The sequence below is a fragment of the Sitodiplosis mosellana genome, unplaced genomic scaffold (assembly GCF_009176505.1).
Source record: "Sitodiplosis mosellana isolate CC-2019 unplaced genomic scaffold, AAFC_SMos_1.0 Smas_scaffold_30, whole genome shotgun sequence".
NCBI classification, from domain to species: domain Eukaryota; kingdom Metazoa; phylum Arthropoda; class Insecta; order Diptera; family Cecidomyiidae; genus Sitodiplosis; species Sitodiplosis mosellana.
The window spans coordinates 3,957,523-3,980,740 of record NW_022595272.1 but is presented as its reverse complement, the minus strand read 5'-3'; the positions used below and the strand labels follow the sequence as shown (position 1 = coordinate 3,980,740).

General features: G+C 37.0%; 1 protein-coding gene across 1 annotated transcript in view; it reads right to left on the bottom strand.

Moving 5' to 3' along the window:
- LOC129569328 (myc protein) overlaps positions 1 to 9,390 on the bottom strand; it is a 55,552-nt gene extending 46,162 nt beyond the window's left edge. Inside the window, exons 1-2 of the mRNA XM_055448066.1 lie at positions 9,322 to 9,390; positions 8,442 to 8,975 (exon numbers count right to left, since the gene is read on the bottom strand). The gene's annotated coding sequence lies outside the window, so the exon portion shown is untranslated. The remainder of the gene's footprint in view (positions 1 to 8,441; positions 8,976 to 9,321) is intronic.
- Between the last annotated feature and the right edge of the window lie 13,828 nt (positions 9,391 to 23,218).

Here is a 23,218-nt window from a genome sequence, read left to right as displayed (position 1 = left end):
CGATATGAGCATTAATCCAATTTCAAAAGAAACGAAGAAAAAAGAGATCTTAAATTATTTTTTCTTCTGTTGCCGGGTCGTAAATTTGAGTGACTAGAAAATGAAATTCCGATTAAGTCGGAAAGTACGATTTAGTTCGACATTTATCAGCTTGCCAAATGAAGCCAAATAAAAGGTAGAATGTGTGCGTATATCATTTTTATTGATCCGGTTCACCGAAAAAGTCGAGAAAAAAAAAGAAATCCCCGCCTAAATTACGAGGTATGAGAAACTCATAAATAAGAATCGGTTGCTTTTTATTTTGCCAATAGGATATTGAACGTTTCGCTCAAATTTAAACAATGAATTGAAAAGTGAATAAAAATTCGAAATTCTTCGGTGAAATGTGAATCTAACTTCATTGTTACACATAGTCGCCCCTCGATCGAAGCAGAGACAGGCAAAATGCAATGAAATCGAAAAACTGTTGCACACCCGTTACATTCCTTCCATTATGTAAGTACAGAGTGAATCGTAATTGGTGAAGAAGTAGCAAAGAATTGTGTGAAAAAGAAAGAAAACAGAACTCTCCCCGATCTCGTAATTTTTCCAATTATGGATTATTGCAAGCACACGTCACACCAAACACAATATCGTCCAAACAATGAGAATTAATAACGGAAAAGAGAGCAAAATGCATGAGCAATGGATTTGATTCATTCTCTTTTTTTTCTCCTTTTCTTCGGATTCTACTTCATTTTTCCAGGCAAAATGATCGAACATTTTAAAAGAAAACTAGGCTTAATTCTTATTTTCCCATCTTCGTTGTAATTGATTGCCGACCGAAAAATTACCTAAACGATACAGATGTGCACTGATTTGCGATTGTATTTCTTATTCTCATCAATTCACTTTCGGCCAGATGTTATAGGTAATTGGGTTGCTAGTGCAAAATGATATTCGGTTCAGTATGACATACACTGAAAATTGCGTCAATCCATTTTTCTAAAGAAAGGAGACAATTTTCGAAACGAATTTTTTTTTTCTTTCTCTTTATCTTTCGCTTTGCCTACCTGAAGCGCAAATTCTTGTTTTATTTCTTCTTCTTTTTTCTTCGTGTGTACCTTTCTTGTCGTGTACTTTGTGTCTCATTTTTCCATTGATTTGTGTAAATTAAAATGACAGAGAAAATTTTTCGAGAGCATATCCTGCTTCTCATTCCACGCATCACAGCACACACGAAACATCAAACAAGACAATTAAAAAAGAAGGTCCCTTTGTAAGCGCTGCCGGCTGTCTGCATTATTTCGCGCGGAAGAAATCTTCTCTTTCACTCTCACATCTCTGTTGCTTTCGCCAGTGTGTGGCGTGTCTGTGCGAACAATAGATCGCTTCTTCTTGCTCTTTCCCGAATCGGTCGTGTTGCTTTTTCTAACTAAGTCGAATGAAAGAAATGCCAAAATGCTTGTTTGCTTTGTACCGCATTGTCTATGGTTCGAGTTAGCAACAAACACAACTTTTGTCCAAACACACACACACACAGGCACAAGCAATGGTTTGAAAATTCAAAAAAGACAACGTTCAACGCTTATTAATTGTCTTTGTAATTCAATTTAAGCAAAACTGCGGACGGAAAAAAACCGACTTGGTTCTTATTTGTTTGAAGACGAATTGTCTCATTTTACTTGCTCATATATGCTGTGCCTCTTCCTTTTTCGTGCATTTTTGTCGTCGTTGCCTCCATTCGATGTGTGGTACTGTTGCATAGAACAAAAATCAAGCCCATAGTGTGCCTGCACGCGTATTAACACACACAAAAAAAAAGTGTCGCCACCGAGTTTTCCAACTTTGAAGGCATTAAATAAAAATGAATCCAACGAATTGGAATCAGATTCGTTTAAATGAAATTATACGTACTTATACGAATTACAAAGTGGCGGACGAAATATGGATTTTTTTTTTCTCTGTCGGCATTGTTGTTGCCGTTCAACAGCAAGTGGTAATACTATGCGCTAATTCAGTTGCACACAAATCCCGACACGAATATGAAACTGAAGACAACCAAACAAAACGGAAAATATTTGAAGAGAAAAAAAGCAGAAGAGATTGAAAAAAATTCATATTCCACTTTTCTGGAAGCCATACACCATTGGTGAGTGCCGTTTTTTTCTGTATCATCTTTTGCTCGCATTCTGCACATTACTTTACTATTTGGATTGGACCATGTCCGCGGCGAGAATGAAAAGAGAAAACATAATTGCTATTACATTGTCGTTCAGTGGCCGTAAACAAACGGTGTATTGTGAGTGCCGCTTTTTATTGCCGTCGTCGTCGTCTACGTTCGAAATTGTTCCAAATACTCGGCACGCATACACACACACACACACAAACAAAAAACGAAGCAAACCCGAGTGTCGACTGAACGTGAAGTCGATAAACAAAAACAAAGCCAGCAGCAGCAGCGGCAAAAAAGTGGCTAATTTGCTTACGACGCTGGTTTTTGTGTTTTGGCTCCGTTTTCACGCGCAAAAATCTGCAGAAATTGTAAATTTCTGGCTACAGACGTGCGTATTCCGAATACGAAACTCTTGTGCATGGATCGAATGCATACGAAAATATTTTTGTGCATCGAAATTTTTGGTGTTTCTTCGTTTCGACATTCATAAAGTGTTTTGATTTTCTGGCTAGCGTATTTGATTTTGACTCGAATTACGTGAATTGAAATGAGAAACCGTTAGCTGCACTTGTGCATTCCATGGGAAAACGGAAAACAACGCATACGATAAAAATCCTAAATGTCAATTGAATGTCACCGATTTCCGTAAATAATAACTGAGTGTATTATTATTACGCCCATCAAAGAATTTGCACACGGAGTGTCTAATTTGCTAAGCTCTGTGCGACGACAGCAGCGGCGGTGGCGGTGGCGAAGGCGACGGTACAAGCACACAGCAACTAACCAAAGTGAGAATTCCTAGAACCAACGCAACAAATCGGATTCACTGTATCATTGAAAAGACCACACTGAAACTGATTGCGATTCGTGGGATCTTCTACAAGCTAATACTTTTAAAGTCATATAACACAACTCATTCGTCTTCATTATTTTGTAATTGATACGTCTTAATGGCGATTTTCGCCGAACATACTTTGCGTCAATGGCAAACTGTGTGTGTGTGCCGGAATCAGTCACACTCATTTCTGGTTACTACGCGAGCGCACATCGTTTATTTACCTTGACCGAAAAAAAATCAACACTTTTATGAATTGAGCGATGCTTGCCTCTTCTCCCGTATTAGCTAATTTGTAGCAGCTAGAAATGCTAAAACACTTTACGCTCTTCTCTCAAATGCACTGCGATCGATCGCAGTTCTGTCCGTTTGTTTACGGATTTTTTTTTTTTGTCGAATTGTAAAAATCGAAAATTTATCGTGTCTACTACATAAACAAATAATGAAGTAAAACATCAACAACAGAAAGAGGAAAAAAAGCGAATTCAATAGCAAAGCGCAAATTATCCAGAAACGTTTGTAACAAAACGCCTCATTAATTGAGAATTTTCGTCCAAACGAAGTTCAAGCTAAAATTACGCGACCTGCAGCGAAATTCAATACGATACACTCTTTATGCAAATGAAATAACTGAGCGTCGAGAAAGAGAGAGAAGGAGAGAGGAGGAGAAAAAAACGCAGCACCAAACAAACGAAGAAAGATTGTAGTTTTTTTTGTCGCACTGCCAACCGCTGCCAACAAACCACTACACGATAACTCACACGAAAAGTGCCAAGTCAAATAAAGACAAACAAAGCGAGCGCACACATACACACACACAGCAGAAAATGCACATAAAAACACAGGGCCGAGAATTCCAAAGAGCGAAATTCTTTGTGCTAAATTTACATAGAAAAATATTTGTGTGTTTTTTATTGCTCGTTTCGCTCGAGGCAAGAATCTCGTAATTAAGATGGACAGTGCAGTGCAGTGCACATTCACAGTGCTCTATTGCATTTTTGCGGTATTGTTGTTGCTTACTTAGCATAGGACTTTCTCTTTCGCTCATCGACGTCGTCGTCGTCATCATCGTCGTCGTTTCGCATTGTACGTTCGTGCGACTCTGTCATCATCCCATTATCACTATGCCTATTGTTATGTGTATGCCTTTGCCATTGTGTGAGACGCGCACGACAATAGAAAACAGTTAAACGTTCTGGTTCTAAATTGGATGCGACCATAGCACAGACGTTGGATCTCTATTGAAACTAAACAATTGTATTGTATGTTTTGCCGCTGCTTCAATATCGAATTCGATTATATTTCTTTCTTCTGTTTGAACGAATTCATCACGCAAACAAATCACACAAACAAAAACGCAATTGACCGCTACAGAATGGGTATTGGGCGTTTAATATTGTTCAAAAACCTACTTGAATAAACTCATCGGGAAAATCGAACGCAATAAATACCGTTTTTTTTTCTTCTTTTTTTAATTCATGGAATTTTAAAATGCACAGTTGCTAGACGGAATTCAACTTGATGAATAAGATAATCGAGTGAAAAATCCATCATTTATTATAGTGTTTAAATGTGATTAAATCAAAGTGAAGAAGAACACTGAAACATTTGTGGGTGGAATGAATTTTTTGTATTCAATAAAAACACGACACAAATGCGGTACACTGAAAGACTGAACCGAAATTCTAGGTGCTTTGACAACAATGACAGCAGCAGTAACAACAGCGGTCGTATTATTTGGATATGAAATGCGCATTAACATCCACCAACAACAAAGATGTCAGTCTGATGCGAGTGGAAAAACCTGTAGCGCTTTCGAAAACATTATAACGTAGCGAAAAATTTCCATTTTCGTTATGCCTATAGAAGTGCTTATGTCTATGCAGAGCTATAATGCCAGACACCGGTATTGTGCGTTTTATTTTCTACTGTCGATATAGTCTCGCATATATAGGAAATCGTAGTACAATATAAAACAGAGCAAGCGACCGGGCGAACGAGCGAATGAACGACGCTTACCCGAATATTATATACACAATGTGATGAAATAAAAATCGGTTGAACGCAAATAAGAAACACAGCAAAATGTTCTTGTCGTTTCTATAAGGTTTGGTATGAATCACAGGGCGGCATTCGTTCGCCTCATGAAATATGAAGCAATATGAAGATTAAGAGGCGATTGATTAAAATTGTGCGGCTCGGACGCGGAACACTCAACTCATACAAAATAAATCAAAGGAAAAGCAGAAAATTGCCTTAAATTAGTTCCAATTTTTCCAATGTTCACATTTGATAATTCCGTTTGCCAGAGCCAGAAATGGCTGGAAATTGTGTGGTGGCTGGCGAGGTTGTGGAGTATCTATTAAATGATGATTAACACCAATTCATTGGCAACAAACCAGCACACACACACACACACAGCGACACACTTGGACAAATACCGCGCGTACGCATACACAATAAATAGTGGTAGCAAGCAAAACACATAGAGTTGCTAATTCGTCGATTTCTAGTGAATTGGCGAACAATGAACAAAGTTTAGAATTCATCTTTTCATCAATGATGTATGAAGTGAGGGAGGAATGCGGTGCAAGAATTCCATATTGGCCGAGTGAGAGACCGTTGAATAACACACCTTTTCCCATTTTATCGACGTAATTTAATATATACGACTCATGCAGCCGCACTTGAACATGATACACTTGTGCAAATGTTAGAATGAGTTATGCGCTTCCTTCATCGAAACAACTTTTTTCCCTGGAGATTCTTGTGTTTTTTTCTTTTTCTATTTTTGTTCAGTGTGTCGGCTTAAAAATGCGCTTGCTTATGTATTACATTTTATTTGCCAATTTCACAACGATTTTCGTCTCATTGTTTATTATTATTGTCGATTTGACGATTTTAACCCTGGTCGCCGTAACGTCGTCATCATCGTCGTCGTTGGTAATCGACATCGCACACCATCATGAGACGGTGTCAGTGTTGGTGCTTAGAAAATGAACAAATAATACTTCAATTGTTGTATTATTGCAAAGCGAAGCATTTGTATGTTTACTCATCGTGTGTTATGGCATTTTATTGCGCGTACTCTCACATTCGCTCGCTCGCTCTCTCTCTCTCTCTCCGTCGCGCATCATCGTGTGTGCGCGCTTCTCCATACAGAGTCGCTTCGATTTGTGGGCGATGGCAAGAGCGAGACAACCACAACAAAAGAGAATTAACGATGTGAATGTATAATAAATGTGGCAAAAAGCGGTTTTCATGCACGTTGCACGTCATATTGCCGGCTGAATTGAGTGTTGTGTGTGCTTTTCTCCTCTCTCTCTCTCGCGTTTGCTCTCCTCTACACTTCTTCTTTTTCGTTGTTTTTATTTCTTATTTTTTTTCATTTTTGTTTTACTCCTCTCTCCTGCCGCTTTCTGCCCGTGCATTGTTTTGTTTATTTTCTTTTTTCTGGCGCGTCGAATGAGTAAATGTGTATATATGTGCGAGAACATATTATTAATAACATTGAATCGACAACTACCGGCAGTATTCGCTTCAAATATAGCCACAAATATTTTTTTATTTTATTATTTCATATTCATTGATTTTTAATCGTTGCTTTGAACGTGCTCTACATCGGCAGTGCCAGATCGTAAACTACTTATAATAATATTTGCAAGCCGATTGTCGGATATGCATAGTTTGTGCTCTTTTTTATACGGCCGCACTAGTAGCAACAGCAGCAACAACGCAACAACAGCGATATAAATCTAGCACAAAGGCAAAAATTGCGCTCGAAAACGACGCGTATATATTGGTCGAAGTGAACTTTGACTTTCGATTCTCGGTGTTGTCTGTTGTGTGCACGCTTTGACGAAGGGAAGCAATTTACATGGCAATTTGAAATGGGCCGTGTGAGTAATAAATTTTATGTACTTCGAAGCAATTCAAAAATTTCACAGGGAATATTGCCGAAAAGAAAAAAAAAATATTGTGCCGTTATATATGAGTTAAAAGCAAAAGGAAAGGAAGCCACTGCGTTTTTGTTTTGCGTTCCGAAGTTCACTCATCGCCTGAAAATATGATTTTATTTTATAATTCTATATAAAAGAGAGTGTGTGTGTGGTTGGGCTGTTTTCAGATGTGCGGTGCCGATCGTGTATTTCGCAAGAATGCGCAAAACGGAACAACCGATAAAATAGTGAATGAAACCGCACGCAATTATTGTATTTGCACATATTGTGAAAGCGAACATATTGCAACGACTGAATAAGAATTGTGCTGGGTCTGTCGGTGATCTATAGACACTTTAGTAATTTTCTATACGATTGGTTGAGCATTTCGTTGTGTGTGCATACATTTTTTTTTATATTCTTTTCTTCACTCAAATAAATGTGCATAACGGCAATTAGATAGTCGGAGCGCAGTCGAGAATATCGATCAGTTCGCGTGAGAGAGAGAGAGAGAGAAAAAGAGAAAGGAACAGCAAAACCCAATGCCGCATCACTTTTTTTCCCTACATTTTTACTCTTTCACATCACTGTCAGCATTCAGCACACAGATACACATACACCAAGAGACGGAAAGAGAGAGAGAGAGAGAGAGAGAGCGTGCTCACCAAAAGTCACAATGCAAGAATGAACAAGTCGAAAATTTTCATTTAAAAGAAGAAGAAAAGAAGTGAAAAAAAAAACACCAAACGAAAAATTGATTCCACGAATATCAGCAGAGCGAACCAGAACAGTACGGGGCCGCAGTGCCACGTATGTTCCGTTCACAGTGCGCACTTGTGGCAAATATCAATGATGAATTGAAATCCCATTTACACACCGAACTATTATTGCCCTTTGGCAAACGTAATAAATGTAGCAGAAAAATAGACACGTACACTCGCGAGACGACGCACAGGCACAAACGCACACTCTTACACACAGTATCACAACACGCGTCGTAATTTTTTTTTTTCAATCCAGAGACAAGCCAAAATAAATTGCTTTTTTAATGGTCCAAACGGGAAATTATATGCTTATTTTTCACGTTACTGTTCTACCACGAAAAGAATATTAAAGTGGAAAAAGAAAGAAAAAAGAGTAGAAACAGTACGCACTCTAACATCTGTTGAGCGAAAGTACACGAGATAATGTTATCATAGTGTTGCCTATGATTGTATGTAATTGTTGGTGTGTCAAATCCTTATTCTAATCGAGAATTTTTTTTTCTTTGCAAATTTCCGTTTGTTTGTTTTATAAATTATTAACAAATTATTATCGACCCTCGCGCGAAAAAATATGTTATCGAATGCCGGCCGAAATAAGGGCAACTAAACACTGTTGTTGTTATTTCGTTCTCTTCACTTGTGTGGATGATGAAAATTTACGTTGCGTTTTAATTTTACACACTCTTTAAATATTTATTTTCCATGACAGAGAATTTCTGTTATGTGAAATGATAATATTACTGAATTACCTGTGCCTTATTCCAACTGTGTTGACTCTCTTGTAGAGAACTTGCTTCAATCAACTATTATTTTTTTATTCGTCTCGAATATTTTTCGCTGTATCTCTCGATCTGCGTCTCGAACACACAATAATGTAACAGTTCAGTTTTTTTTTTCAGCTTTGAACACTTTTAACAAATGTTTTTTTTTTTTTGCTCACACATGGAATTCAATAGTTTTTTTTTTCAACAGTTTTAACTTGGTCTTGTATACGTGTTTAAACTTTTCAACACCTTTTTTTTTGTAACTTGCTTTAAACTTGCTCTGCAAAATTTCACTGGTTCATATGTTCCTGGGATTTTTTTCCGTTCTCAATTGTACCGCAATTCGATCGACAAAAAAAGGCGACATCAACTGCTTTTCTGGTAAATGCATTGATCTATTACGGTATTTTCTACTGTGTAACCAATGCTCACAATCTGTGTCGACTGGCGAAGCGAAGAGTTGATTTTGAATGTTTCGCAAATCAAAATGGAAAAAACAGGACTCACTCTCTCGACTAACTTTAATTTTTATGGTGGAAAAAAAAATTTTATTGAAAAAAATTTCTCTTTTAAATTGTTTCGTATTGGAGAAAAAATTAATTTCCAAAATATTTCACACTTGTTATTTTATCTGAATGGAAAAGAATTTACTATCGCGTAAAAAAATGTTGATAATAAATCTGATTAAATTTTTAGCTCGATGAAATAATTTTTTTTTTTCGTGTTTCCTTTAATTCTGAATCAAAACAAATAAGAATTATTGTTTTGAGAAGAAGTGAATTGAATGATGATCAAATTCAAATTGATTGGAATTTTTCTTGCTAAATGATTTTTTTTCTTCTGAGATGTAGCTGTTTTAACGCACAGATTACCGCGATACTGCCCCTTTTGTTGCGACCTGAATTACGACTAACTTGTGAATACTTTGTGAGACAGCTAAGCCAACTTCTGAAATCAACCAATTTTTGCCGTTGACGCAGACACGTTTTGCCGCAAACCGACATTCCATGTTGGCCGTTTGTACCGTGCTGTGTGCTGGTGATGGTGTGTGTGTGTGTTTGCGACGAAACGGCCCTTATGTACGGCACACAGTACTATCGGCATGCCGCTGCGGCTGTTGTGACTCTGGATGCGGGGAAGTGAGTTGCGGTGTGCTGTGCCGCTTATGTACACCAACGGAATACATACAGAGCCACGTAGCAAAAGAATGAAAAAGCGAGCCTCTCTCTAAATTGTACAGACGCTGCTGCTGTTGCTACTCTGCTCTGTGAATATAACACGCAACGCAATTTTTTTTTCTGTTGGTTTCGAACTTCTCCTCTGCATCCACTGATACCAGAGAGCGCGCTCGATTCCGAGTGAGCAAAACGGACGGAAAGAGAGAGAGAGAGAGAGAGAGAATCGAAACGAGAAAGAGGCAATCGCTTCGTCTGTAGTTGGAATGTATGCACATGTTAGCATTTATGTACAGTCAGCCGGTATGTACAGAGCGGTTCATAAATATATAGATCGAACGAGTATAAAGAACTCTGAATGCCCCACACGCGCCGCTCAACACACCATTAGATCATCGAATGCTTCATTCGAGCTCTCTCTCTCTCTCTCTCTCTTGCTAAAACACATAGCAGACATACGACTTCTTCAAGATATAAGTAAATTATTTATGGCTGTTTGTATTTGGTAAAATTTTGTGGAATCAACGTTGTACTCTTTACCTACACAAGAACCAACGCGTCCATTCCATTCGATTCGAATTGGATAAGCAGCTAACGACGATGTTGTAGAATTTTTTTATGTTTTTAGTGTCGTCGTTGTCGTATCGGATCGGAATCGGCCAAATATGCTGCTCGTTCTTCATTTTTTCCCTTGCTCTACCTCTGGTTCTTTTCGGTGAAGTTAGAACTGCGTATAGTAAACTGATCAAGCTGTATCTATCAAAGCGTGTGTTGTGAACCGAATCCGGTTGAAAAACCAAAACACTTCCCGAAATGTTTCCTATACAAAATCCGACTTTTTTATGTTCTTCATGCGTTTTCTTCTTCATTTTTTTGGCAAAAACAAATTTTAATTAGATTGTTAATACCAATGTCGGTGGTGTTGGTTTTTGTCTGTCTCTTTCTTCCCTTTCTTTCTCTCAGACACAAATTTCATGTGCACAAAATTTCGTTCGCGAATTGTGCGCCTGTGTTTGTGTGTGTGTGTGTGCTGTATGTATTGTGTACAGTTTTCGTGCTTATAAACTCAGACTTGGTAACAAGAATCTTTGAACGCCCGAACTATATCGACACTACGATGTTTAACACGCGCAAAAATCCAACGCCACATACACGGCTTGGGAACGTAAAGCGCGTAAAACCGAATTTACTGGATTGTGTGATTGCGATAAGGGGACCAGTGAATGCGGCATTTACTCAATTGTACATTGTGCACATACTTTCATTTATGGTTTGTGCCGATAAAATGTGCAAAAGTTCATCGAATGATGAGAGACAGTCGTACACAGTGGATACGTGAAAGAGTTGCAGAACACGAGACTGACAAAAATATATATTCATATTGACTGCGCTCGGATGTTATGCTGTTATGAATGCGCGCGGCATTTTGCACCGTTTATCTCGCACATTACTTCAATACTTAATTAATTGATACTCTAATTCATGCCCATTTTCGCTCACTGAATCGCAATGTTTTTTTTTTTATTTGCAAGGGATGTAGTAGATCGGTCGATGGATGGCAGTAGTAATAGCAGTATAGGACCTTTTACCATTTGGTGTGCTAGAGGGAAGCGTTTATGAATGGTAAATCAGATTATTCGTACTTGATTTATGATCGGTGCAAATGGCTTTTTGATGTCTCACATTTGGCACTCGTGAACAATGAAGATTCTCGAGTCGTGTGTCATTATTTTCAAATTGGTTTCAATCGATTTCCAACGACGTCCACGGTTGATGTATATCTGTGCCACATCGAAACGCAAACTTTGGCAAATTACATCGAATCAGAACGTTCAAGCTGATTAATAATTGATAAATCTACACTCGGATACAAATCTCTTTCTAAAGTGGTTTTTGCTACTACTCTTGAATATATGTTGACTTTTGCCAAAAAAAAAAAAAACTAGATCGATTAGTGCTTGGAGCCAGTGTTCTTATCAGTGTTAGTATTTTTTCGGGGCGGCTTATCATAGCGTATGCAATGGAATTTAATCGAATTACCGGTTAGTTTGTCTCTGTAAAGAAAGGCCCCGAAATACTTTCTCGTTTGAAATCCAATTGCGAAAGTGTTAAGAATTAAAGACAGAAAAAAAAAATCGAAACGCTCTCTAACCGGAGAAGAGAGTGAGAGAGAGAAAAAGAGTTGGTCGTTTTGTTCTGCGTGATTCCCACGGCAAGCGTGTTGCATGTGTTGGCGCGATATGTGTAAGTGTATGTCGCGTTTTCCGCTGTACAAGTGTATTTGTGCCATGTGCAAATCGACATACACGCGCGATCGTCTCACATAATTCTACATAATTATATAAGTGTACATAGAAAATGCCGATAAAATCCACGTTGGATTGCGCGGCGATGATGATGATGGCAACGGTGATGTCGGCATTACTCGCGTAGGCTACTCGTATATAGAGTCGAGTCACATGCTATTCATTTCGTTTCATACATACATTTGGTGTGTGTTTGTGTATATGTGTGATTGTCGGTGTTTAGGCGTTGTTGCCGCACGGAACCGCAACCTTTCCTAACGAAATGCAGTCGTGACGCATTCATTACGCTCCAATCCATTAAATTTGATTTTCGAGAACTCGAATTGATCGCAAAATATTTCACAATTTATGGCAAACAATTTCGTGATGTGGTGCAATTTTCGATATATGTACACGCAATTGAATCGTGTAATGTTTCATTGAAAATTTTAGGAATCAAATCCAATGGCTGGAGAGACGAGAGCCGTACGTTAGGCAAAACATACATCGGTACGCATAGACATATATGGTTTTTTTTTCTTCTCTGTTCGGTATATTCGGATTCGCTTTCAGTTTCGACGGAATTCAGGGGACGCAACGGAGAGGGGAATCGACCGGATCCATGCTGCTGCATACGTTACACACGTTTAACGAGTGAGCGCGCGCGAGCGCTCACACCGGCAAATGCCACGACAAAATATAATTTTATATACAAAACGTGAACATGCGACAGAGACACATAGCACGCACGACCAGAGAGAGCGAGACAGGGAGAGAGAGTGAAATTGAGTAAAAACCGGCGTTGCATTTGCGACTGAAATGAATGTTTCATTTTACGATAAATATTTATTCAGTCGGAGTTTTGGCGCTTTTTCAGCGCTTTCGATACAGTGTGCAGTAAAAATTTATATCGTCACCGCATGCACGTATTCGTGATGACGGATCGATAATACACTCGCTTCGGTTGGAATTGTTATCAAAATTGCCTGTTCGCTTGATGCGGATTCATTGATTTTTGTCGCTTTGTGAACGGTTGCACAATGCAACCAAATGCAATATGCGATAAACAAAAGCCGGTTGATCGTCGCTGTCTATCTCTCCGTCTCTCTCTCTCTCTCTCTATCTCTCCCTCTCTTTCCATCTTGTTCTCATTCCCGTTCTATTATGGGGCTGAAAGTTCGACAAAAAAAAACGTTCCATTTAAAGTGAGCATGACCACAGTTCGCTGATCAGATTGCTGTTGTCGGCACAACTTTATCGCTTCGACGGCGTGTATTTTTTTCTGTTGTTGTTGTTATTTAATTCGTTCTCGTGTTGTTCGCTGGTTTTTTTTTCTCGATATTAATTGAACAGTTCTTACGAATAGCATTCGAAATGGATTGTTAGTAAACTGACGCGTCATTCAATAAATATAGTTTTTCGTAGAAAGTTGACGTGCATCTGTTGGCCCAAAATCAATCGATAATCGTGACGTTTTTTTTTTTTCGCTTTCAGTTTCAGATTTTTGACGATGTTTACAGTTTTATTGCATTTCTTCGGAATAAGCAATAAATTGATCAAATCTTACCGTTGGCGTTTAATTGAAGTAACATGACATCATGACACATCACCCGTGATTAGGAAAACAGAATGTTTACTTAAAATTGTATGCACTATCTATCAAGTTAATCAAATTGTATAGTAATTTTTTTTTTGTCGCATTCGATCGATGGAGAGGTGCTCATTCGATCGACCCTTGGCGCCTTGCAATGTTGATCACGTTTCGCAATCCACTTTTACTACTTAGTTGTTGAATACAATTTCATTTCGATGGATTGTGCGAAAGAGGCACCGGCAATAAGCAAGCGTGTGAGCGCGCCATTCTTCAATTGATAAATCAAACCAAATACTGTGGAAATGGACTTGACAAGGCAGTTTAGCTGCTACAAATATGATAATGACTCTCACACTGATTCCATATCGTTATACAGTTCGAAGTGTTCTACTTTTGATTTGTTGTGTCTTTTTCTGTGTGTTTTCACTTCATTCTTTGGAATGAGCCAACAATCATGCCGACAGCTTGCTTTTCGTAGATAGATCGTTTTGAATACAATTATTGGTTTTTCTTTCTATTTTTCGTTGTTGTCATTTTCATTTTCGATGAATGAATCGAACGCAGTGAAAGAAAACAAAAGCTGAAACTGCATGAAGCGACAGAAAGAGAGATATAGAGATGCAGATAGAGACAAAAAGTAGCATCTGAATGGTGATATTATGCATGTGACAGATTTCAAACAGGCACATTTCATTAATCTTCGACATTTAAAGTGACATTTTTTTTTCTGGTGAAATTTGCCAAATGTTCATCAATAACCACCCCAGTACAGTCTATGGCATAGAGACAGTGATCAGTTCAGTGCATAATTAGAACGATTTATTGTTCGCAACCGCAAATTCACTATCGATTATAAATGATATCTAACTTTGGTCATAGGTAGACGCAGGCAGTAGCAGCAGTAACAGTTCGACAGGGAGTGTTCATGTAATGTATAATTGATATGACCTAAATAATGGAAGAGTGGCATGCGTCCATCGTTTTTCACATTTGAACAAATAATCGGAATAATTGCTTTTCGATTCTCCTTCGTTTGCTTTTCGCAACCAACATCAAACATCGAACCGTATCACCTTTTTTTCGGCAAAACTGTGTATACCATTGCCATGTAATACATACAAGTACAGACAGTGCCACACAATATGCCGCGCACATTTTCATCGGATGCAATCGAAATAAGAACGAATCCATACGGTGACATACGTTCAATATATTTGGCAAACAGATGTGTGCATATGAATTTCAACATCGAAAGACATACTCAATTTTCTGGCAATATTTCAGCCATTCCATATTTGGTCATAAATCATTCATGCCGTTTCAGTGTGATGCATCGGGGCCGATTAGCACGGAAACGATCTTCTTCAAATGAAGCGCTCCGATATCAAAACTCTGATAAAAAAGCGAAATGCAAAATGAATGGCACAAATATTGCACACTATATCGAATCGTGTACCAACGGTCCCGTTGACGCCACCGTTAAAATGTATGCCATTATTTAAATTTTCAAACAAAACAATATACATTCCACTTTGCTTGCGTTTTACTTCTTCCTGTTCAGATTAGATTTTTCCCTGTTTTTTTCTCACTTTTTTGTGTGTGTTCGCGTCGTCTATCGTTTTCTACGTCCTTTTTTTTGCGCAATTTGTGCTTCAATTTATTATTTATTAAATGAATTTGCAATTAAAAAACTATATTGATAAACATTCAGTGCGACCAATTCCGTATTTGTGATGGACTTTGTGTTACTAACTTGAAAGAAAACAGTGAGCCAACAGTTGTGATTGTGTTATGTGTAAATTTTTTGTAATCAATTCGTAAAACCATTTTTGCAACCGCAAATTTCCTTGCAATATGTAAACAAAGTAAACATTAATCTTGATAATCTTCTGTGCGTGAGTTGTCGTTTTTACATTGTGTGAAAATGTATAAGATCATTTTTTAAGACACATATAGCTGGCACACGTAGATTTGATATGAATGAATGAATAAAAGTTGACAAGAACGAAACGATTGAGGAAAAAAATGGCATATGGGGTCAACTAGGTCTTTATACAACACAGTTAGAAGAATAATCATCAAAATATTGTTCAAGTCGGACAAATACGTATGTGGAGTCACCAAACCGACGACACATTGACAATTTTCATAATTTTAAATTAAATTCGCTATCTAGCAAGAGCTCAAAAAAAAACGATCGGACGTTGAATGAAAAAAAAAGATGAATCTATATCGGAGCTGGCAGATATGAATTTCCGTGAGAAATTTAACCCGAAAGAAAATTTAAAAAGAAGCTCTTGACTGAGCGTCGAAAGGAAATTGGAATTCATCATCGAATGTGTGATATTAGTCAAATTAAACATCAGCCACGCGTTGCACCATTTAATAAATTATCAAATGCTTCACATCGTCAGTCCCTGGCAAACACACAAAACTAAACACATCTGTTCATAAACAAATACCTTCACATTAATTTTGGCCCAATGTTTGCTTAAAACCGTTTCTTTTTTTAGTTTAGTTTGTGTGCCAACACTAACTTAATCGTGCGATATTTGCGTACGGATCGAATATCTTCTGCACACATCGTAAACCATCCAAATTGTAACAATTGAACAAATAGACTAATTTTCTGCAAAACTTTGAAGGGCAACTGTTGTTTTTTATATAATATTTGAGAAGATCACGAGAAAAACTTCCGACATGAATATATATGACTTATTTGTATTTTGTCAGAAAAAAGTGGTTTATAATACATGGAATAGTAGGATACTGTAGTGATTTTTTTCACGAGAAATTTTTAAGACTCTTCAGGCCATTTTTTTTTTTGGACCGTAAACTAATTCATTTTAATATCCATATTTTTTTATTTCAAATGAAGCAATTACGCCTAATTAATTGACACTTTTTTCGTTGCCAATGTGAAATAATGTATGATGACCGTTCACATTGAACGTACATTAAAACAATAATTGAAGAATAAAATTTTATCATATAATTTTTTTAAATTATTGTTAACAATATTATAATGATTTATAATAAAAACTTATGAAACAAACATTTCCAACACCACTCAGTTAACTTTGTCGTCTTCAGATATAAATATTACGTCCGTTGAACAAAAAGTATACTATCATTAAATCTACATTCCATGTAGTGCTTACGATAATAATTTGATGTGAAACATCAAATTAATTAAACCCCTTGAATTTAAAAGCTTCAAGAACGCAGAGCGGAGCGAAGCGACGATCTGCTGTCTTGTTTTAAGATTATGTTACAATTTGTCTGGTTTAGGACATGTCTTATTTACATCATTAGTTCTTGATACATATTATTTGTGTGCTGAATGCTGATTGAACACCAGACATTGTATGTGCCGAATATTGACTGTAGTCAAGTACTATAATACTGTACAGTTTTATCTTGGTTAACTATCAAGAGTTTTTGACGATAACGATAGAAAAAAAAATGAAAAGAAAAACAATTACTCTATGACACCTTTTATCACATTTTTTCCGAACTTAGACCGCCAATATTTGTTCATGCACATTGGATTTCCGGCACATGTGTTCCTTTTTCCGTATCAAGTTAACTGTCACCAATTAAAATAATAAAATGCATGAAATTTCAACGCAATAATCACTTTTTCCAAAGAAATCTAGAAATAAACTCAGAGGTACGATGAGAACACCTACGTTTCCCATCCAGAAGCTTTGTTTACACAACGACCCACTGTTCAAATCCATTGCATTATAACGCTTGTTGTACGCACTGTTGGAACGTATTCCGACCCAATATCATTTTAATCATTTCAGACTCACGGTATGCATCTTCCGTTGCGTGTACGTAACGCGCTAATGAATCAATAGTAATAAGAGATAATTCGAACAGAAAATATACACAATTTCAATCTATAAAAGTTTGTTTTATCGCATATTTCGCAATCCTATAAATAGACGCTGTGACAGAACTCACAGATATTCATCTTTTCAATCCGAATAAATGTCTTTCCTTTTGTTGATGTGGTTATTCAATCAAAGCAATGAATAACGGTCTAATCACGTACGCGCAACATCAATGTGGTCATGTTTTTGCCTGTTTTGAAAACCGATGATCACTTCGGTCGATTTGACGAATTTATTAATTCATTATTGAATATTTATGGACGTCGTACACTGAATGTGCAGTTGAGCCTTGGAATAATGAAGATGTGCATAAAATCGATAATCGACACTAAACCCAATTCATTGAACGATTTTTTTTTAGTAAAAGCATAAAATTTGAATGACTCAATAGTATCACTAACGGGAATTTTTTTTCTTTGCTAAAAACTGTAAATGCTTATCATGATGATGCAAAGAAAATGTTAGATTTTGAATCATTTCTTTAGTGTATTGCATTGATTCAATATAATCTAAAAAAGGAATGACGATAGTGACCGTTTCCTAATTATTCGTTCCATTCGCTTTTTTCGCTTATCAATGGATTTCTCCGTTCTAACATCCATTAAATCAATTTTTAATTAAAACCCCATCGAAGGATGCCTTTTATAAAGTGTCTTGACTTTCGAAGACGTTTGTTAACAATTTTTTTTACGAAATTCAAATCTCCCGACATCGGATACTTTTTTGGTTCGTTGATTTCACGTGCTTTTTTTTCTGTCAGTGTCGACAGATTGATACAATATGTTCTGATTTATTTGTGTTTATCAAGATGTTCAATGGATTTGAAATTGTGCGTAATTGTTGCTTTAGAGTGTTTGATTGTGAATGAGGAAGAAAGAAAATTGCACGTCGTCGGGATACAGACAGCAATGAAAGAAAAAAAAGCACACACTCAATTGCGTCTTAAAATGTATAAAATCGCCTGGGAATTTTTGTTTTTTTCTAATTATCAAATATACATTGTAAAATTTATATCAACTCTTACTACAGAGAGCGAGAACTATATCAATAACCTTGGCCAATAATCGTATCGTAAAATGTCCACACTGACACTGCAATTGCGTGCACAATGCACGTATTGCGGCTGGAATGTTTGTCGTTTCTAATCTTTCCCTTTCCCTTTCCTTTCCTTTCCTTTGACTAGTTCGCGCCACTCGATTTTGTGTTGGTGTGGGTCGTAACTTCAAGCACTTCTAATGTCAAATACAAACAAGCTGTTCATCTCTCTCTTACTCTCTTTTCGTCGTCTAATTCGAATCGCACCGCAGTTTTTACAACTATACAGGCTGAATTGCCAGCGAATCTAGGCCTTAAGTAAATACGGCTTACGTTTTAACTGTTGTTTGATTAGAATTTATCATAATTCATGACTTTGAGTTTTAATTGTTTGAAGCGCACAGTTGTAAAAAAGCCACTATCATAACATTAAATGTGTAGCTGATAAAAAAAAGCCATTCTTTGGATCGTAGTCTTATCGAGATTCGATTTTTTGTTTTTTTTTTAAAGAGAAATTGGTCAAAAGTCGGTTTTTTTCATCATTTATATTTCTTATGTGATTGGGTGAAAATATCTTATTATCTCACGGCACGGGTGCGAAAATCTTATCAGCACGCACTAAATGCAGGTGTGATATCATTACTCGTCACATTTGGCGCCAGAAAAGTGGCCAAAAATGATGATTTCTACGAACTGTTCATAAGCTTTTTCTTCTTTTAGCAACTATGGCTTGTGTTACTTATCGCGATTGGTGCGCCTAAATTGGCGGAAGACTACACGCAATTTACTCATCCAATAACATTTTCCTTCTATAAATAATTGTATTCATCGGATTTTTTTTCTCTGTTCGGATCATTTACGAACATGAATCGAAAAATTTACGTCTATAAACAAACAGTTTTTACGCAAGTGGAAGTTCGATTGTAAAATGTTAATCATTGAATGCGAGCTCACGATCAACGGAGCGGGAAGAAGAAGAAAAAAAGCGCACACTGCAATATTGTGCAATATTTTATTAGCTAGAATGAGCGGGAAACACTGATAAGCAGTGCCTTTGAAGAATACTTGCATTTTTGTGGACATTCGAAATAATATGCAAACAAAAGCTACTTATTATTTTAAAGTAGACGATGCCGACGAGTAAGTACTCCATACATCAAATCAAAAATGATAGCAATCGACATTCGTTTAAAATAGACCACTTGATAGCTGTGGCCGTTTGTTCGATTAGAAAACAATGAACGGCACGAACATTTCAAGTAGCGAGCGCGCTTTAATTTGTCAACACTGTTCAAAGAGTTAGACACATGTGTAATGTCGTGATAATTTTGGTAATTAAGATATGCCCTTATCGTGAGTATTCCGTTCTCTTTTTTTTTCTGTGTCGTGCAAATCGTATGAGCGCGAAAATACATTAAACAAGTTTTAAAATATTCAATTGATGCTTTCACGCAGAAAAGAAAGAGACACACACGCCGATTAAGAAAAAAAAAACAGCAGCAACGAGATATGAAGGCTGCTCCAATCGAACGAAGAACCCGATGATAACTTTCTCTGACTAAAAAGTCGTTAACATCCTTGTGGTATGTTGTGGTTGGACGTGCCACTGAAATTCAGCCATAAGAGGCGTTTACAGCGCAGCAGATTATTTCGGCACGAATGCAAATTTTGTCATTCACACTGCTCGGAACGAGAGCACTGGGCGATGATAACCCATAATGAAAAAAAAGGTTCAAAATTAGCCACTTGATCATGCAAAACAGCAGCAGCATAGTAACAGATCTGATATTCTGTATCATTTTGTATGGTTTGCTTTTTTATTCAGTGTGTCACTGTTGCATCTTCTTCTCAATGAATTCTAAATTTACATTACGGAATTTTTGCATTTTGAAAGTAGCAACTTTGTATCTCGTTGACATGGCATCATCGCAAAGGAACGCGAGAGAGAGAGAGAGAGAGAAAAGGAAACAGTTTTCACTTAGCTTGCATTTCGAATGTCAAAGCATAAAATCCTTTGCCTCGATTTCTCTCCTGCATTCGTCCGTAATAAACAATTAGCCAACTAATGAACGAGGCGAAAAAAAGTGTTTCTTAACCAAAAACTGGCGAATAGCAACTGTAACAAAAATTATAACATTTATGAATAAATCTATTTTTGCAATTCGATGTCTCAGGCGTGATTGTTGAAGTTCAATTTTAATCAGCGGTTGTTATTTTTGCAAAATCGCATTCATCAGCTACAATGTGACTTTTTTCTACTCATCATTATTATTATTTCATTTCGGGTTATATTTTTGTTTGTCGCAATTATATTTGTGTTTATTTTATTCTCTGTTTCGTCTCTCTTTGTTTATTTCATTGACATGATTTGCTCATCACCTTCTCTTTCGTTGATGCCGATAATAATATTTCTATTTACATAGATCGCGTTTGGCGCATCGCACCGTGTACGTGTACGTGTACTGTGACACAGCAATGACGTGCGATATACAAACAGGCGCTTGAAAGCGGTGCCGATCTAAACAAGTCTCAACGGTGCTATATAGTTTGGCTGTATAGCAGCAAATATGCATAAAATATACGCGATATTATGAATTGGATTCAGAGCAACCTAATGAGCAGCGTGGTCCGAAAACTGGGCGAGAGTTCATTAGGTGCTGTCAATGATTACACTCTCACACATTTGAATCTTTCGCCAGAAAAAGTACTTTGAACGCGATCGGTGATTTCATTTCGGTCGCAACCGATACGCTGTCAGTTTCATAATTTCCGCTCTTTTGTAGTTGTTTTCTACTACAATCTATTCTTGAATCAGTTGCATTGTTACTCGAAATATATTCTAGGGCGACTTTTAGCACGGCAATAAAAAAAAATACTGAAAAAGTTTAGAGTACACAGAAATGTGATCATCAAATCAGCGAACAAACGTAACATTCGCCTGATACGTTTCTCATAAATCGCCCATTTTATTGACTTAACATACAATTGCAATAGGTTCTTATTTCTGAATGAGTCAACCGACATTTCGCAAAAAATGTGCTACCGCACGAAGTGGATAATGAGAAAAAAAAAAAAAAACACGAAACTCGAATAGCGAAAAAATTGCATTTCCGATTGTCGGATTTGTTTGAAGGGTAAAAACTAGAACTGGTCATAAACAACAGACAACTTCCGTTGGGTCGATATCTTTGAAGTCTCACTGAAACTGGTTAAAACTCATTCTTACTTCCATTGAGTCGATCGGTCGGCCGATCGTGAATAATTTTCTAGATTGTTCGAAATCGAGCAGAAAGAGCGAGAGAATTGGAGGGAGAGAAATAGGATGATTACGAGGATACAATGAACATGATTCAATGTAATTCGTGTTATTTGAACTATTCGAAACACACTCCGGTTCTCGACGACTTTTTTTCGTCCTCTACTTGAATTATGGAATCGAGCCTATTTCAAATCACACCATCGAATTTCAAATTGAAGCAAACGTTTTGTCCGATTTGTTCATGAAATTTGATTACATGACACATGTCAATGTGTTCAATGAAGGTTTTCAGCATGCGTACGCCCAATCACAATTTTGTACTGACGATGATAAAAATCATATTCACGCCAATTTCTACTATTTGACTATGTTTTTTCTGCTCCATATCATGTCACAGTCGTACTAGTTTTTTTTTTCATTTCATTCGTCGAAATGAAGTGAAATAAATCAATGCTGTGAAAACGTGCAAGAGTCCTCTTCACATGAAAATTAAAAAAAAAAAATCAAGACATTCTTATCTGTTGCTTTTGAATTTTTTGAGAACCAATCGATAATTCCAAAGCAATCAGTGGAATCGATAACGCATGAAAAATGTTTCTTCTCACCATTATGTGAAGCTTATTTCTCTGTTGTTTGGGTACTTCGCTCTAACAAGTACCTGCCCCACCATCTGCTATTTACATGCTAAGACGTGAGCATGAAACATGCTCATGGAAGTGCAAATGCGTGTAATAAAATTGTACCTGTTACAATTTTTGCATTGAGTTTGTTCAGGATCGGCTGTTGTTAGCGTATTCTTTTTCTTCTTTTTCTGCTTTTTTTTTGTCGAAACAAAATACAGCCAATAATGCTGTTTTCATCTCTTCTCTTCAAACATAAACACGATGTTTACTCAAAATGTCTGGGTCTTTGACCAGTTTCACTGCAACTGATGTATTGTGTGTGTGTGTTTGTAAGATTTCTATCTATTTTGAATGTTCTGTAAATAGAAAAATGTTCCTTTGTTGTCGGCAAAGACCTAAAACTGTAGCTCTTCGTTTTGTTCTTCTATTTCGCCATATATTTGCGATTTGCCATAAAATTTAAATACTTAATTATCTCGCATTTGTTTTGTTTTTCCCATATTCCTCTGCGTAAGAAGATTTAGAACTTAACTCTTTCGGTGGCCAGGTAGAAATATGTGCGATTTTACGATTTTACAGCACAAACGATCCGTCATTCATATTCTCTAGATTTTGGGATTTTTTAAGGAATTTTGTGTGAATTGGCAAAGTATGTGTCTTTTGAAATAGAACTTAGATAGCAAACATAAAGAAGTTAGATTTGTTGGGAAAAATTTTGCCATCAAAAATTGTTGGATCGTGTCTGGCTACCTCCATGAATACCGCACATTTTGATGTGGTCCGACGGTTTATTGCTACATATTGATTGACTGTCAAAATTGATTGATATGCTAGATCGAACGTGTACCACATCGAATTGCCAAACAATGGCGCTCTTAATGACCATGGA